The sequence below is a fragment of the Dromiciops gliroides genome, chromosome 3, assembly GCF_019393635.1.
Source record: "Dromiciops gliroides isolate mDroGli1 chromosome 3, mDroGli1.pri, whole genome shotgun sequence".
Lineage (NCBI taxonomy): Eukaryota > Metazoa > Chordata > Mammalia > Microbiotheria > Microbiotheriidae > Dromiciops > Dromiciops gliroides.
Window position 1 is genome coordinate 314,542,727 of NC_057863.1, and position 17,216 is coordinate 314,559,942.

The following is a 17,216-nucleotide window of genomic DNA, read 5'->3' on the forward strand; positions in this document are numbered from 1 at the left end:
AAAAAATTAATTGGAAACTAAATAATTTAATCCTAAAGAATGGATGGGTCAAAGAACAAATCATAGGAACAATCAATAATTTCACTAAACATAATGACAACAATGAGACAACATACCAAAATTTGTGGAATGGAGCCAAAGCAGAGCTTAGGGGGAAATATATATATATATATATATATATATATATATATATCAATAAAAGAGAGAAAGAGCAGATCAATGAATTGGGCATGCAACTAAAAATAATAATAAATTTAAAATCCTCAATCAACAACCAAAATAGAAAACGTATAAACCAAAAGAGAGATTTATAAAATTGAAAGTTAAAACACACCCACATTAATATATAAAAGTAGGGGGCTGGTTTTAGTTTTTAAAAAATAATAGAAACCGATAAACCACTGGCTAATTTGATTTTTAAAAAAAGAAAGAAAAAACCAAATAATTAATATCAAAAATGAAAAAGGCAATGAACAACCAATGAAGGTGACATTCAAACAATTATTAGGACCTATTTTGCCCAACTATATGCCAATAAAATTGACCATCTAAAAGAAATGAATGAATATTTACAAAAAGTTGTCTAGATTAACAGAAGAGGAAATAGAATACTTAAATAACCCAGAATACTTTAATAACTCTATTTTAGAAAAAGAAATTGAACAAGCCATGAATGAGCTTCCTAAGAAAGAAACTCCAGGATCAAATGAATTAATAAGTAAATTCTACCAGACATTTAATGAGCAATTTCATTACTATATAAACTATTTGCAAAATAGATAAAGGAGTCCTATAAAATTCCTTCTATGACACAAATATAATTTTAGTTCCTAAACAAGGGGAATAAAAACAGAGGAAGGAAATTAGAGATCAATTTCCCTGATAAACAATGATGTAAAATTTTTTAATAAAATACTAACAAGGAAATTATAGCAATATATCACAAATATCATATACTATAACCAAGCTAAATTTATGTGAGGGCTACTTCAATATTAAGAAAACTAGAAGAAGAATTGATCATATTAATAACAAAACTTTTAAGTCATATGATTATGTCAATAGTTGCAGAAAAAGCTTTTGACAAAATACAACACCCATTCCTATTAAAAATACTAGAGGGGTCAGCTAGGTGGCACAGTGGATAAAGCACCGGCCCTGGATTCAGGAGTACCTGAGTTCAAATTCGGCCTCGGACACTTGACACTTACTAGCTGTGTGACCCTGGGCAAGTCACTTAACCCCCATTGCCCCGCAAAAAACAAAAAACAAAAAAAAAATACTAGAAAGCATGGGAACAAATAGAGCTTTTCTTAAAATAACAAGTAGTATTTATTTAAAACCAATATCAAGGGGACACCTAGGTGATGCAGTGGATAAAGCACCGGCCCTGGAATCAGGAAGATCTGAGTTCAAATCGGACCTCAGACACTTGACACTTACTAGCTGTGTGACCCTGGGCAAGTCACTTAATCCTCATTGACCTGCAAAAAATAAAAAATAAAAAACCAACAACAACAATATCAAGCATTACCTGTAATGGGGATAAACTAGAAGCCTTTCATATAAGATCAATGGTGAAACAAGGATGTCCATTATCACCAATATTATTCAACATTGTAATAGAAATGCTAGCTATAACAACAAAACAAGAAATCAGAGAAGTATAGGCAATGAGGAAAAAAGACTGTAATTTTTACAGAAGACATAAAGGTATACTTGGAGAACCCTAGTGAATCAACCAAAAAACTAGTCAAAACAATTACCAACTTTAGCAAAGTTGCAAAATATAAATAAACCTACATAAATCGTCAGCACTCTGCGAACTACCAACAAAACCCAGTAGAAAGGGATAAGAAGAGAAAATCCATTTAAGTTAATAGCAGGCAGTATAATATACTTGGGAATCTACCTGTAAAGCCACAGGCAGGAAGTATATGAACACAATTATAAGACATTCTTCATACCAATAAAGACATATCCAAATAACTAGAGAAATATTTATTGCTTATGGGGAGGCCCAGCCTACCATACACATAATAAAAATGCCAATACCAACTAAATTAATTTATTCAGTGCCATGACAATAAAACTATCAAAGAATTAATTTATTGAGCTAGAAAAAAATAATAAAATTAATCTGAAAGAACAAAAGATCAAGAATATGAAGGGAATCAATGGGGCGGGGGGAGTAAGTGAAGGAAGGTGGCCTAGTATTATTAGGCCTTCATCTACACTTAAAAACAGTAATCACCCAAACCATTGGGTACCGGCTAAGAGAGTGGCTGGTCAATGGCATAGATTAGATGCACAAAATCAAGATCCAAATGAACATAGTAACCCAGTGTTTTATAAGCTCCAAATCCCAGCTAATAGGGCAAGAACTGTTTGAGAAAAACTGCTGGGAAAACCTGAAAGCAATTGGACAGAAACTAGGCACAGATCAGCGTTTCATATACCACATAACTAAGAAGTTTCAAAATAGGTTAAATTTGGATGTAAAGAGTGATATCATAATCAAATTAGGGGAGCAAGGGGAGATTTTCCGTCAGATCTTTTGGTTTTGTTTTGTTTTTTTTAAATGAGGCAATTGGGGTTAAGTGACTTGCCCAGGGTCACACAGCTAGTAAGTGTTATGTGTCTGAGGCCGGATTTGAGCTCAGGTACTCCTGACTCCAGGGCCGGTGCTTTATCCACTGCACCACCTAGCCGCCCCTCTGTCAGATCTTTTGAAAAGGGAAGTTGCATGATCAAGAAAGAGAGAGAGAGATTCATGGGAGGTAAAATGCATAAGTCGATTACATTAAATTAAAAATATTTTGCACAAACAAGACCAATACAAGCCAAAATTAAAAGGAAAACAAGGAACTGGGGGGAAATGTACAGCAAATTTCTCTAATAAAAGTCTCATTTCTCAAATATATTGCTTTTGGAGTCAAATTTACAAAAAACTAGAGCCATTTCCCAGCTGATAAATGGTCAAAGGATATGAACGGTCAGTTTTCAGAAGAAGCAATCAAAGATATTGAGACCCATATAAAAATGTTCAAGATTACTAATGATTAGAGAATAAAAATTAAAACAATTCTAAGGTACCAATTCATAACCATCTGGTTTACTAAGATAACAGAAAAAGGGAAATCACAAATGGTGGACAGATATGGAAAAACAGGTGCAATCACGCATTGCTGGTAGAGCTATAAACTAGTCTAGTCATTTTGGAGAACAATTTGGAACCATGCCTAAAGGGCTATAAAATTATGCATACTCTTTGACCCTACTATTAGGAATATGCTCCAAAGAGATCAAATTAAAAGGAAAAGCACTCATGTTTACAAAAATAAAATGTAAAGTCTCCATCTTTGTGTTGGCAAATAATTGGAAACTGAGAAGGTGAACATTAATTGGGAATGGCTGAATAAGTTTTGATATATTATTGTGATGGAATATTATTGTGCTATAAGAAATGATGAAGTGTTTCAGAAAAACCTGGGAAGATATTTATGAACTGATACAAACTGAAGTAAACGGAACTAGGAGAACATTATAAGTAGTAAGAGCAATATTGTAATGATAATTGTGAAAAACTTAGCTACTCAGATCAATACAACAATGCAAAACAATTCCAAAGGACTCATGATGAAAAATGCTACCTCCAGAGAGAACTGATAGACTCTGAGCACAGATTTAAGCACAATTGTTTTCTCTTTCTTTATTTTTCTTGCTTTCTCTGCCCCTTATATTGTGACCAATGTGGGTTTCCATCATATTTCTTGCCATTTGAATGGGTGGGAAGGTGGTTGAGGGAAAGAATTTGGAACTGAAAATAAAAATTAAAAATTAAATTTAAAAGAGTGCATAGCATGAAAAGCCATGGATTCATTGCAATCTGTATTAGAGCCACATTGTTGAGATCACAGACCCAATTAAGTTTCTAATTAATGAAGTATAAGATTTTCATATTTATCCCTATTAAACTTTTCATTAGATTTTCTTTTTTTCAAGTCTACTGAAATGGAGGAGGGTTGTACAGATTCTGTCATTTGATAGGCTAAGACTCCTGTAAAATCAGTCAATTAACGAGCATTTGTTAAGAATTTACTATGTGCTAGCAGGGTGCTAGCTGGAAATACATAGAAAAGCAAAACAAAGACAAAAAACAAAAACAAAAAAACAACCAACCTCACGATCCTACTCTCAGGAAGCTCACAGTCTAATAGGGGAGAGAACATGCAAACGGCTGTATACAGGATAAAAGGGAAATAAACAACAGACAGAAGGAACTAGTATGGGGGGGGCAGGGTAGTGAGGGTTAAGTGACTTGGCCAGGGTCACACAGCTAGTAAGTGTCAGTTGTCTGATGCCAAATTTGAACTCAGGTCCTCCTGAATCCAAGGCCGGTGCTTTATCTACTGCGCCACCTAGCTGCCCCCGAAGGAACTAGTTTTAAGAGGCATGGGGAAATACTTGTAGAAGGTAGGATTTTAGCCAAAGGAAGCCAGGGAAGTCAGGAAATGGAATTGATCTGGTCACCACTTTCTCATCACCCACTTATCTAATACCCACTTATCTAATAACCATACTCTGTAACATGGTTTCATCTAAAGTACTGATAAACAAATCATGAACAGAACAGGGCCAAGGATAGATTCCTGAGGTGCTCCACTAGAGATTTATCTCCAGGTTAATATGAATTCATTAATCTTAACAAAATCTCATTATTTAAAAAAATCAAAGGACAGTTTTGGTTTTGGTTTTTTTAAGAAAGGAAATATATTTGAATTTATGCATAAGGAAATGTGTGGCTAGAATACTCCACTTAGATTTAGGAAACTTGGGTTCAAATCCCACCTCTGACACTTACTAGCGGTATGGCCATGGATATCAGTCATTAGCCTGAGTTTCCTCATCTATAGAATAGGAATAGTAACATCTGCATAAGAATTATTGCGAGGTTCAAATGAGGCAAAGTACTTAAGCTCTTTGTAAACTTTAAAGTGCTGTGTGTTCGTGTTTTAATACAAATAGCCAAAAAGCTGTCAAACCAGTTTTTGTTTAATGCAAATGGGAATACCAGAGGTGAAATACACCAGTATATACCAGGCTAGGAATAGGACTATGGGCTCTTAAAACAAACACCTGGTAATTGATTCTCACAAATTTCCATGAGATCTATGAATGTTTCCAGGGACCACATCTCTCTAAGCCTGGAAGTTACATATTTGAAAGACAATGATATTTCACCTGGTTGCCTTGTTGTACTGTTTCTTTAATTTTTCTTATGTTATTTTGTATCTATTGACATGAAACAACAAGTTTCCTTCCATAAAGCAAAGACAGAGATTAGAAGGATAAAAGTTATACATGCATGTGTGTATGTATGTATTTTCAGGGAGAGCTACGTAGCACAGCCGATTAAGCTCCAGGCCTGGAGTCAGGAAGACTCCTCTTCCTAAATTCAAATCTTGCCTCAGACACTTACTAGCTGTGTAACCCTGGGGAAGTCACTTAACCCTGCTTGCCTCAGTTTCTTCATTTGTAAAATGAGCTGGAAAAGGAAATGGCAAACCACTCCAGGACCTTTCCCAAGAAAATCCCAAATGATATCATAAGGAGTTAGACATGACTGAAAATGACTGGACAACACATATGCACACATATATACACATGTATATAATATATAATTATATGTATATGTATACATATGTGCATGTATATCTACATGTGTATATCTATACCTATAAATACACCTATATCTACATCATATCCACATCCATATGCATATCCATATCTATATCTATGCTACACACATATGCATGCACAAGCAGTCTGGATTGACATTTAAACATTCCCAAATACTTTTTCAAATATTTCTTCCATGGCATTTTGCAAGCTGGAAACACCTGCAGTAGTAATGTACTTTTAAAAAAAATGAGCCTTAGATTAAAATATTTAAAACAATGAATGAGCATTTTGGATTTCTTAGTTCATAGCTCTCAAAACCTAGGTAGAGAGAAAACCTCATTTTAAAAAGTCGCCTCTCGGCATTTTCTTTTTTGTATGTATGCAAAGTATGTGGGGAGAAGGAATATATTTGGAAAGTTAAATGAGATCTTTGTAATCTAAACCCTTACAGGAGAAATGAAGCTCGCAGTGGGCTTTAAGCAGAGAAATGAAATGATTCTAAAATCAAAGAACAGGCACTGAGGAAACAGTATATAATAATACTGGTTTGAAATCCTTCAGTGAGAGGCCCTCTATGAATTTCTCTTGAACAGGCATTCACATTAACCCTTTGGCTGTTCTGTCAAGCATGGAACAACATGGGGCAGCATGGGGAGGTCCTCCTTCCACAGATAGAGTGCAAGGGAAGAGATATTCTCCAGGAGAGACAGAAGCAAATGTAAGAATAGAATCAAGTGAATAATACATATTTACCTGGCAGGGACTCTATCTGGTGAAAATTCAGTTGGAAATATAAAGATCTAATAATAACAACAACAATAATAACAATTAATATGTCATTCAAGGTAATCATTCTTTAGAGAAATTCAATGCAGCATTTATTTGAATTCTTTATACCCTTTTGCAACGTTCACCAAGAAAACGACTTCTAGAAGACAGATAATTTATTGTAAAAGAACATTAAAGACTAACAAATTCAAACTCCAAGGCTACATAGGTATGTGCACACACACACTTAAGGCTAAGGCTATGCTAGCAAGATTAACATGCCCAGGTCAGCATAATTATGTAAATTGGATTGTCTTTTATAACTACAGGATTTATCTAATAGTCCTACATGTGGTGATGTCAGTTTCATTTTCCTGGTTTATAGCTATTGGTGGGCCAAAGCTGATGGAGGAAAGGTGAAATATCAAGGAGCCTTAAAGGTTTTTTTGTTTTTGTTTTTTAGTGAGGCAATTGGGGTTAAGTGACTTGCCCAGGGTCACACAGCTAGTTAAGTGTTAAGTGTCTGAGGCCGGATTTCAACTCAGGTACTCCTGACTCCAGGGCCAGTGCTCTATCCACTGCAACATCTAGCTGCCCTGCCTTAAAGGTTTTTGAAGATGAATAGAGACAAGAGAGGGCAATAACAAAAAAGAAGGGAGACAAACTTTCTATACCCTCAGGTCATATCTCTGTACTCAGTCTCTAATACTGAGAATTTTGACACATGAACCAGATCCACCCTTGGAAAGTTAAGGCACTGAGCTAGTGAAAGAACAGGTCAGGTCAGGGGGACAGTGATCATAGCCATGGCAATGAGTAGAGTAGGACTGGGGGCCAATGGAACTAGAATGAGATCTGGAACTATAAGTAGAATCCCTATGACAAGGTAAGATAAATTAGGTTGGTAGAGTAAATATTGAAGTTGGGTGAATAAGAATTTATGCTTGGGGCAACTAGGTGGAGCAGTGGATAAAGCACCAGCCCTGGATTCAGGAGGACCTGAATTCAAATCCAGCCTCAGACACTTGACACTTACTAGCTGTGTGACCCTGGGCAAGTCACTTAACTCTCATTGACCTGCCCCCCACCCCAAAACTAAATAATAAATAAATAATTTAAGCTGACCATCTTGGATTTTTGTGCTTTTCTATTTTGATTGAAATATTATTCTAATTTTGCATGGAGCCTTGAGTAATTAAGAAATTCTACAGAGATCAGGACAATGAGGATGATTTTTCTTAGAGGCCAAATGAACCATAATCTGATTGAATAATCCATAATAACCCTTAAACAAACAAGAGTCAAGTGATATCACACCTAAAGTATAGGAACTAAGGGGAGAGTGACAGCCAGCTCTCTGAGACCCAGAGAAAGAAATTGTTGGTTCTCTAAGAATGCCCTCAAGTATTGAGTGGTACTCTTGAAAGGTGAGTCTAGGTTGTCACTATTTATAATGGGCATAGTGACCCCAACTGTTAGAGTTAACTTTTATTGATTTTTACTTCCATGCTTGTTTAGAATCTGATCGCCATATTCCATAGATTTTAATTTCCATAGTTCCACATTTGAAAAGTTAGTATTAAATGGTTTCTAAAAAAAAGAGGCTGAATAGTATCAACGCAATAAAAAGTGAAATGTTTAAATACACTAACAAGCAGAATCAATTCACCATTTTCATGAAAAGTAATAGATGAAGGGCTAAACAAAAACACTCCTCATGTTATTTTCTTTCATTTCCAGTAATTGACTTTTACAGATACAACATTGTTCCCATTAAGTCTTATAAAGACTTTATAAAGAGTGTCAATCATAAAGTAAGTGGAACCTCTGGAGGATTTAGAAGAAAGATTTTAAAGGGGAAGCCTGAAGGTGACATTCACAGAGACCCTAAGACTATAAAAGTGAGTAACATATAACCAGGGGACCACCCTGACACATGGAAAATAATGGAGAGGGACAGAGAGTAGAGGTTAGATTTATAGGTTCACAGAGACTTAGGGCTAGAATGGACCCTTGATTTCGTTCTACTCCAAACCTCTCGTTTTACAGAAGAGGAAAAAAGAACCCAAGGTGATGTGACTTACCCAAGGTCATAGAGTACAAGTCTCCAGTGTCCTGAAAGTAAATAGCAGGAAGAGTGAGTCAGATAAGGTAATTTAAGTTTATTGTAAATTTGGAATTAGGTCCAGTAATAATATGACTAAGGAGATAAGTAGCTGATTACCAGCAGCTCATGTGCCCCTAGGGGTCTAGAGAAAACACCAATTAGTTGTGTGTAGTCCCATAGAGACCTGCAAGAGTTAATATAGCTCCAAAGGTGGACCACCTACTGTATGCCCCACTCCTCTGCAGGTCTCAGCTTACTGCCTCTGTATGAATTCATCACCTGCTCTAGTACTTAGCTTTATTGGGATATAAATTCCTTATTCACTGTTCTATGTGGATCTAATTCCAAATTTTTCTTGAAGTCATTCTATCTTATCTCCAATTTATCCATCAGAACCAGGGAATTCTTTTAGGCCATTGGGGATGGATTTAGTAAAATCACTACATAAGAATTATTAAATGACCCCCCAGGAGACTGAAAGAGTTACCATAATTATCTTTTACAAGATGAGCAATTTCTTCCCTAGCCGCTTCTAATAGGATCAAGCCCTGAAGATTTAAAGGTGCATATTACAGACCCAATATTTTCTCTGTCACATCCTTTTGGTCAATAAGATCTAAGATAAATTCTTTTTTGTGTGATTCTTCCATAATCTGTGAGATTTTATTTATTTTTACTTTGTGTTTTTTGAAATAAAATAAAAGTATTCTTTATTTTAAAATCATTTAAAAATTATATTTCTAGGGCAGCTAGGTGGCGCAGTGGATAAAGCACCAGCCCTGGATTCAGGAGGACCTGAGTTCAAATATGACCTCAGACACTTGACACTTACTAGCTGTGTGACCCTGGGCAAGTCACTTAACCCTCAATTGCCCTGAAAAAATAAATTATATTTTCTAAACTTTACTCCCTACCTCCAGCCCTTCCCCACTACCCATTGAGCAGGCAAGCCAATATGATATCGATTATACATGTGAATTATGCAACCAGTATTTCCATATTATCCACTTTACAAAAAAAAGCAAGAAAAAATCAAGAGAAGTGAAAAAATTATACTTGTATTATCACCAACTTAGACTTCATCATGTTCTCTGATGGTAGATAGCATTTTTTCATCATGAGTCCTTAGAGTTATTTTGAATCATATTGATTCAGACTAGCTAGGTTTCTTCAGTTGACTCATCATTAGAACTATTGCTTCCACACATGCTACAATAGTTCTCCATAATTGTATCAGATCACAAAACGTCTTTACATCAGATTCACATAAGGTGGTTTTTTTTTTTTGTAAAGTATCCTCGTTCATATTTCTTATAGCACAGTAATATTCTCCATCACCAATCATCATATTACAGCTGTTCACCATTCCCCAGTAGTATGGACATCTCCTCTATTTCTAATTCTTTGTCACTACAAAAAGAGCTTCTATAATTACTTTCCTACATATAGGTCCATCCCTGCCTTTTTTTTTTTTGGTGAAGCAATTGTGGTTAAGTGACTTGCCCAGGGTCACACAGCTAGTAAGTGTTAAGTGTCTGAGGCCATATTTGAACTCAGGTCCTCCTGACTCCAGGGCCAGTGCTCTATCCACTGCACCACCTAGCTGCCCTCCATCCCGGCCTTTTAAAAATCTTTTTTGGGATACAGATCTAGTGGTGGTATTGCTGGGTCAAAAGGACATGCAGTTTATATAGTCCTTGGGCATAGTTCCAAATTGTTCTTCAGAATGGTTGAACCAATTCCTGACTCAACCAACAATGTATTAGTGTCCCAATTTTTCCACATCCTTCCAGCATTGTCAATTTCATTTTCTATCATGTCAACTAATCTGACAGATACTACTCAGAGTTGTTTTTAATTTGCATTTCTTGGATTCAATAATAGGGCAGTTGAGTAGCACATTGGTGGAGAGCTGGGCATGAAATCAGGAAGACTTGAATTCAACATCTGGCATCAGATACTTACTAGCTGTGTGACCCTAGGCAAGTCACTTGATTCTGCTTGCCTCAGTTTCCTCATCTGTTAAAAGAAATGCAAAGATACTCAGTGTCTTTGCCATAGAAACCCCATATGGGGTCATGAAGAGTTGTATACAACTGAAAACAACAAACAAACAACAAAAATCAACAGTAATTTAAAGCTTTTTTTTAATAAGGATCCATGATACGTCTAAGAGTTTAAAGTCTTCATCTCTTTCAGAAATTTTGAGAATGGATTCTTCAATGTCATCAAAACTCTGTCCAGAACATACTTCTTTGTATTCTTGGTATAATATAGTTTCTGTTCTTTCAGTGACTTTTCTACTTTCACTTGCGCACTGTGATGCGAAAAGTCCACATGTGGTGTCTCCACTGTCATTAGAGAAAAGAGTCATAGAAACTTGACAGATCTTTTCTATTTATTCTCTTATTGTTGTTCTCTTCCCCATTTTATGTCCATAAAGTAGTGATAGTCTAGTATGGTGAGCAGTATTACTCAATCACTGCTATTTGTTACACTCGCCCTAGTACTGATGAGTTTCTTTGCCCCAAGAAGCAGTAATAAAAAGATTTATAATTATCTTAAATATCTTATAATTATCAGAACTAAAAAAGTTCTGAGCCCTCAGACAATAACAGTGTTCTGGCAAAACACCTAAGTAAAAAATCTATCATTCTTTTCTCTGAGGATGCCCCCCCAACCTTTCCTCCTCCCCAAATGCCTCCTGGCAACTGCAAAATCACGATAGTACAATCAATGATAGAAAATAAGTGTGGTTAACGTTGTTTATTTTTTTAAAAAGTGTTTCAGATGAAGAAAGGAAAATGAACTGGAGGGAGTGCTTCCCTCAAACTACCATCAGGTAGCTTAAGTAGAGAAAAAAGAGCTTGGAGTTTATACTGGGGGGGAGGAAGGAGGAGGTCAGCACCATGGCATTTTTTCTGGAACTCTTTATGTCAGATCAACCTTCCCATCCTTGCTCCTGGGCCTGGGCCTTGTGACTGCTGCTTCTGTCTACTGCACTTTCACTCTCCCAATTCCATTAACATGCTCAAAGGCTCACTTCTCCATGTATTTTCTACATGTCTGATTAGGGACTGGGTTCCTCTTTTGAGCCTGACTTCCTGTACTTACTTACTTACTTACTGAAATGGACTGAATTCTAAAGGTCTCTTAGAGCTGTGGTCTATTCTGTGTTGTTCCTCTCCTTCTAATTGATTCAAGGGACTTGTTTGTACCTCATAAGGGGTCTCACTTTTAAAGTTCCAACAATGAAGTTAGTGATTATGGATGATATAAAAAACATGGGATGCTTAATGCCCTTTGATACCTTTTCTCATACTCTGTTAATAGAAGGAGGACACATGAAACTAAGGCAAGAATAATTTATAAAAAATTTTCTTTCTTTCCTGAACTACCATAATTATATATATATATATATATATATATATATATATATATATATGTGTGTGTGTGTGTGTGTACACACATACACATATATATATATATACATGCACTATATATATATAATATATATGCTGTAAGGGGCTAAAATTCTAGCTATACTATCTAAAGTCTAATGAGTGGTCACCAATAAATTATAAGCTTTAGAAAGAGTATTTAAGTGTTTAAGCATTTATTAAAGAGCATTAGGATCAGAGAGAAAGGTAAAAATCTAACTATTTCTAAGAGACCCCATCATCCTACCCAACATGACAAGGCAGGAACCAAAAGAGGAAGAACCCCTCTGCCAATGTCTGCTTCCTATTTCTTGTTTCTTCCCCAGATTGGCTGGTAGTTTTGATAGACAATACACATGAGCAAACATACCCTTCCTGACCACCAAAGAAAGCTGCATGGCTTGCCCTCAGATGCCTTCTCCTCAATGGAAGAGCTTTCCTACAGTGTCTCCAGCCAGGTGGTGCCATTCCTATCTTTACAATGCACACACACAATTGTCAAGTGACCTCTCATACTGGTGAGGAGACCATCTGTTCTTAGCTAGGTCTAGTCCTCAGAAAGCAGATAAATACGCTACTAAGAACATACCTAAAGTTCCTCAACATGGGGGTGTGGGATTTAACCTTAGAGATAATCTGTTCCAATATCTTTATTTTATAGATTTGGATGCTGAGGCCCAGAGGGTTAAAATGATTTACTGAAGGTCACATAGATGGAATGTAATCAGAGGTAAAAATTAAAACCAAATTCTATAAGTATATAGACGTATCTCTTATTACCAACATCATAGCTATCCCTATTTAAAACATAGATGCTCTTGGATGGTGATGTGTTTTAGCCTCCTTATGTCTATCATTAGTCTTTCCAGTGCCCTTTGGACTATGATTCTTGTATTTTGTTTGTTATTCAGTCATCCATTTATTTATTATTTCTAGTTTTCAAATTCTCTTCGCTTCCTCACCCACTGAGGGAGGCAAGAAATATGATACCCATTATACATAAGAAGTCATGCGAAAACAATTTCTGTATTAGACATGTTCTGGGGGGAAAGCAACAAAAATATAGGAAGGAAAAAAAATATGCTATAACTCTATACTTAGAGGCCATCAGTTTTCTATCTGGAGGTAGTTAGCATTCGAGTCATGAGTGTATTAGAGTTATAGTGCATCATTGTATTGATCAGAGTTACTGAGTCTTTTGCAGTTGATTTTATTTACTATACTGCTATTTACTATGTATAATATTCTCCTAGTTCTCGCTCACTTCACTTTAGATCAGTTCATATGGTCTTTCCAGGTTTTTCTGAAACCATCTCCATTATTTCTTTGTTTTTGTTTTTTGACAGGCCATGAGGGTTAATGTGACTTGCCCAGGGTCACACAGCTAATAAGTGTCAAGTGTCCTGAGGCCAGATTTGAACTCAGGTCTTTCCTGAATCCAGGGTTGATGCTTTATCCACTGTGCCACCCTAGCTGCCCCTTACCTTTCATTATTTCCTTACAGCACAATAGTATTCTAATCACATTCATAATCCATAACTGTTTCAGTCATTCCCTAGATGAATGGGCAATCCCCCTCAGTTTCCAATTCTTTATCACCACAAAAACAACTGGTATGAATATTTCTACACATATGAGTCCTTTTCCTTTGATCTCCTTAGGATGCAGATGTAGTAGCAGTATTGCTGGGCCAAAGGGTGTGCACAGCTTTATAGTCCTTTAGGCATAGTTTCAAATTATTTTCAAGAATGGTTGGACTGGTTCAGAACTCCTCCAACAGTGCATTAGTACACCTATTTTTCCACACCCCCTCCAGAATTTGTCAATTTCCTTTTCTATCATCTTAGCCAAACCAGTGACTGTGGAGTGGTAACTCTAAGTTGTTTTAATTTGCACTTCTCTAATTATTTAGTGATTAGAGCTTATTGATATCCTTTGACCATTTATCAATTGGAGGAATACCGTCTTTTATTTTTTATCAAATTCGGCTCAGTTCTCTATATATATTTGAGAAATGAGTTCTTTCTCATAAATTTGCTACAAAATTTCCCCCAGTTCCCTATTTTCCTTCTAATTTTTGCTGCACTGGTTTTGTTTATACAAAATTTTTTTAATTTACTATAATCAAAGTTAACCATTTTACTTCCAGTGAACCTTTCTATCTTTTGTTTGGTCATGAATTTTTCCCCTCTCCATGGATCTTATTTTGAACTTATCTTTGGGTATATGGTTTGAACTGTTGGTGCATACCTACTTTCTACCAAACTTTTTTCAGTTTTTCCAACAGTTTTTGTCAAATAATGAGTTCTTGCCCCAGCAACTAGGAACTTTGGGTTTTTCAAACCATACTCATTAAGTCACTATGCTCATTTGTTTCAGTATATTTGAACCTAATCTTTTCCATTGATCAACCACTCAATGGAGTCTTATCTAGGACCAAAATTGTTTTGATAATTAAAAATAGATTTTAAAAATCTAGTACTATAAAGCCTCTTTCCATCACATTTTCCCATTGATTACCTTGATGTTCCTGTACTTTTGTTCCTCCAAATGAATTTTGTTATTTATTTCTAGGTCTATAATTTTTTATTGGTATGGCACTAAGTAAATCAATTTAGGTAATATTATGATTTGATTGCTACTTTGCCATTTTTACTTCAGTTTAAGCATAATATATTCTGTTCCTGGTTCTTATTGTACTGTGATTGTGTTATCTGCTATCCTCTTCTGTTTTATAGATGAGATCATCCCATTCATATTCATAATTATTACTGCTAAGTATATTTCTCTCCATTTTATTTTCTTCTATTTATCCTTCTCTTTTTTATCCTGTCCTCTCTTCAAATGTCTATTCTACTTCTGACCCCTGCCTCCCTCTCTTAATCTGTCTCCCCTCTTATCACTCAATTCCCTTTCCCTAAACCCCTCTAACCTTGTTATGATTCCTTATTATTATTGTTATGATTACTTATATGTCTTGCTTTTTATGCTTATCTCAAATCTTGTGTTTGAATCATGATATATATATATATATATCATATATATGGAGAGAGAGAGAAAGGGAGAGAGAGCAAAGCTTCTTAAACTAGGAGTCTTAAAATTTAATTGGGAAAAAATTGACAACAGTAAAAGATTATGTATACCTATTTGACATGCCTATATCCTGGTGTCATGTAAAAATTTCTCAGGTGAAAAGGGGTCATGAGTGGAAAAAGTTAAAGAAGCCCTGATGTGTGTTTGTGTGTGTATGTGTATACTTGACCATATCCTTCAAAGAATCCTCCCCAGGACACAGCTACCTTATGTTTTAGGGGCAGCTAGGTGGTGTAGTGTATAGAACACTGGCATTGGAGTCAGGAGGAAGTGAGTTCAAATCTGGCCTCAGACATTTGACACTTACTAGCTGTGTAACCCTGGGCAAGTCATTTAACCCTGATTGCCTCAAATATATGGGACCATCTTTAGTCATCCTGATGTATAATTTGCCACTTCACCCAGATGGCTCTGGAGGAGATAGTGGGGCTGGTGACTGCACAGCCCTGCCTCACTTAAATACAATTCACTGCAGGTCACAACATCACCTCCCAATGTCATGGTTCTCTTCAAGAACAAAGGGCAAACCACCACCACCACCACCACCTTATATTGTTTTTTTGTTTGGTTGGTTGGTTTTGCTTGGGTTTTTTTGGTGGGGCAATGAGAGTTAAGTGACTTGCCCAGGGTCACACAGCTAGTAAATGTCAAGTGTCTGAGGCCAGATTTGAACTCAGGTCCTCCTGAACCCAGGGTTGGTGCTTTATCCACTGTGCCACCTAGCTGCCCCCTAGTATCTTATGTTTTAAGGACCTTCCTCTCTAGCCATTGTACAGATACTATGGTCTTACATTTGGATTTTTGAAAAATCAACTGTATCAACAGAAGATGGAGAAATGTAGCTCAAATGAAAACAAAAAGTGACTTGGAGGTTTCATTGTAATTTAACCTCAATATGAAACAAAAATATGACTGTTGCCACAAATATTAATGTGATTAATGGGTAAAAATCCCATTACCAGTCTGCATGTCCTAGAGATAAAGGAGCTAATTTGGGGCCTCTGTATAATAAAAGTCATAATAATTACAATAAGTCTTTACAGACATTATGTAGTTTGATAGAGGGAGTGGGGCATAGTATATAAAGAGCAGGCCTTAAAGCCTAGAAGATCTGAATTCAAATCTTGTCAGACATATTCTGCCTATGTGACCCTGGGCAAGTCACTTAGCTCTTGGTATGCTGGGCTTCCCTATAGCTTCTTGCTGAGAAGGTTCCAATCTACATTGGTAGAAAGAATTTTCTTATCTGAAAGTTCGCTATACTGATGAAATCCCATTCATTCCCTTTGTATAAAGTTTAATCCATATAACATCCCCATTAGTCAAATATTCTCCTTGTTCTATGTTTGAAAAATGGAGGCTGGGGATTAAAATCACTAGACTAAACAAAACTAGCTAAGGAGGGAAACAAGGCTTAACCACAAGAATTGTTCCTACAGTGTCCTGCCCATAGTCAACACTTAAATGTTTTTCTACTTGGATATTTTGTTGAACATGAAAAGGGTTATGTATTTATCAAAGAAAAGAGAAAGGTAGCTTGTAGCTGCTATCTTCACTACTTCCTCTGCCTTTTTACTTTCAGTATATCATTGAAGAGGATCATTGGGGTGGGCATTTGCTTTGGTAGGGTATCTTGTATATCTAACACCAGAGGGGTAAAAAGGAATATTCACTGATACTTGATAAGAGGACAAAAAAGTTGAAGGGAAAATCTCAAAAAAAAAAAAATCATCTGGCTCTTTCAGTATACACAGCTATTGATGGATAGAGGCCAGAGGAAGCACTTGCACAAGATTATTCTTTAGAAGATCATTGCTTTTAACCACATAATTAAAATTCAGCTCAATTCAATAGACATTTGTTGAATGACTTACTGTATAGCACCGTGCTGGATACTGAGTTGGGAATCACTGGAAGTCCAATAATATCCTCTCTTTATAACCTCATTGTACAATGTCATTGAAGAGGAAACACATGTACATCAAACAGTTAAATAGAAGATGACAGTATATGAATCCATGACAAAGTGAGTGGTGATGACAGTGTTATAGGAGGAATTCAGAAAAAATTATATAGTGCTATACAGACCTAATCCACATATCATTATAGATGGAGACACCATA

The 17,216-nt window shown here is 36.1% G+C and overlaps 1 long non-coding RNA gene across 1 annotated transcript in view; it reads right to left on the reverse strand.

The window, feature by feature from the left end:
- LOC122745805 overlaps positions 1 to 10,560 on the reverse strand; it is a 77,231-nt gene extending 66,671 nt beyond the window's left edge. The window contains exons 1-3 of the long non-coding RNA XR_006355492.1: positions 10,526 to 10,560; positions 8,538 to 8,568; positions 6,439 to 6,485 (exon numbers count right to left, since the gene is read on the reverse strand). This is a non-coding gene — a long non-coding RNA (uncharacterized LOC122745805). The remainder of the gene's footprint in view (positions 1 to 6,438; positions 6,486 to 8,537; positions 8,569 to 10,525) is intronic.
- Between the last annotated feature and the right edge of the window lie 6,656 nt (positions 10,561 to 17,216).